The sequence below is a fragment of the Penaeus chinensis genome, chromosome 13 (assembly GCF_019202785.1).
Source record: "Penaeus chinensis breed Huanghai No. 1 chromosome 13, ASM1920278v2, whole genome shotgun sequence".
Lineage (NCBI taxonomy): Eukaryota > Metazoa > Arthropoda > Malacostraca > Decapoda > Penaeidae > Penaeus > Penaeus chinensis.
The window spans coordinates 18,893,169-18,895,668 of NC_061831.1; positions in this window are offsets into that span (position 1 = coordinate 18,893,169).

Here is a 2,500-nt window from a genome sequence, read left to right on the forward strand (position 1 = left end):
ATTACTACTTTCACTTTTATCATATTGAAATACGATTTGAAATGCTGATTAAATCCGTTTCATCTATAATGGCATTCATAAAGTTTTAAATATATATAATAATTGCTTTAACTGAAACTTTCTGGAATCTGTTGAATAACTGATTGTAGTCCAGCGAGAACAACAAAAAAGGGAGAAGTTTTTAACCACAAAAGTGAAATGGAAAATATATTCAAACGCCGATCCCTCACAATTCTTCATAAACCGCTCACGGCGTACAAACACACAGTCTAATCCTGTTAAGGACATTAGAATGATAGACACGTAAAAACCAACAACGGGTCTCGACCCTGAAGCAAGTCTGGCTGAGAGTGAGAGTGTTGCCCCGAATAACCTCTTGGTTGAATCCTTACCGTTGCTTCGTAGGGATGATCACGAACAAGCGTTATTTTTTGTAGAGACACATTATTTTGGGCATATCATTTACTTAGGATAATTTTTGAAGTCTAGCATTTTTATGAAACTTTCGTGCACAACAACCAACAATAATTTTCCCTCGCTTGCGGCACAAGGAACATCTCATGCTGTGACTTACCTTGACAGTCCTGACTTAACCTTGGACCGAGATACCCTCACGCTGGGTGGTAGCCTGGAGACGTGGAGGATCTTGGCATAAATCATACATATCAGTGAGTATGAAAAAGGAGTCAAACAGTTCTGGGACAACATGGCATGTTTTATCGAAGGCTATAGTGATAGGCTTCTCAACCATCTTGATGTTAAGGGTTAACAACCTCGACCCATCCCGTTGTTGACAGCTGCAAAAATCTCCCCATCAAAATGCAGTCGACCATGGGCCATATTGCCAGCCCATGGAATCGCTTAGTCAATTCTGAATAGTGATAAAGAATGGTTTAGGGAACATGCATAAAAAATTAATTCATGTTTTAATCGTTGCCTCGTTTGCTTGCGTTCTCACATAATGATTCAGCACTTATGATAAAAGATTGCATTGGGTTACATTTGTATGAAGTGCTGTTTTTATTTTATTTAACACACACACACACACTTGTAGCTATGAAATCAGCAATGAGTTATTTATGTTCCTTGTAAGGAGTGAGCTAAGCCATCCTGAAAGTAATTTTTATATATGCGCGCGCACACACACACACACACACACACACACACACACACACACACACACACACACACACACACACACACACACACACACACACATATGTATACATACGTATGCATAGTTATATATATTACATAGGTATGTATTTATACATATATGTATGTATGCATATATATTTTCATATATTTATATATATATGTATTCATCTACATATGCACACACACACACACACACACACACACACACACACACACACACACACACACACACACACACACACACACACACACACACATATACACACACATATATATATATTTACATATATAGACACAACACATATACATATATACACATATATTTAGCATACATACATACATACACATAGAGGGAGAGATAGAGAGGGAGAGACATACAGTAAGACAGAAAGAGAAAGAAAGACAGAGGCACGTACGTAGACAGACATACAAGCAGACAAACAGACAAACGCACACAAACATGCACATACATGCACAAAACGAAATAAACTCATATATCATACACTTATAAATTATAAATGTACTCAACCCAAGATAGAATAAATCATATTTAGTGAAATGTGGTTCTGCCTTTGTTGTCCCATGTATTGACGATTTTAAAATTCTCCCTAAGATATCCTTTCCTATGTCTGCCAGTGACCCCAGCCCGAAAATCTCAAGGCCAACGAGGCAGTTACCGCAAACGACCAGTAGGCCTAAGATGGCTATGCAAGAGACCGGTTTGGCGCCGTCGGTTTCTGATAAAATGATAATAGTTCAGATATTGTGAAATCTAGACATATGATAGACATATGGTTCATCTTTGACTCTTCACTGATTAATTTTGATTGGTAATATTCTTTATGTGAATTATACCAATGATACAGCATTAAATTTAGGAATGTAACCTGTCTAACCTGAGTAGCTTAAACTGCCTTAGACCAACGTTACCCCAATCTTATTTTTCTGGCAGCTTCTCTGCTCATTTTGTTTTGAAGTATTTTATAAGCCACTTACCATAATACGTCTTTTAGAATCTGTAATATAATCTGAGATGATAGCACTCACAGACTCTCTCGACAACAACGCTGGGAGGAACCGTGAAATATCTCAGAAACGTTCATGGCCTGCAGCGAAGCCAATTGATGACCACTGAATACCCGTTCTAATACCCTCGAAGTGGTTATTCTTGCAGCGCCGGTATGCAAAACGCCTATTTCAAGAACTACCGACTGTTTTAATGCCTTTTTTTTGCCTTACGGTTGTTAGTATGAATGTAAAAATGATCAGGTGATCTCGACATTTTCATAGTAAAAATTACATTGATTTTACACTAGAGTTACACGATGAAATGCATATGAAT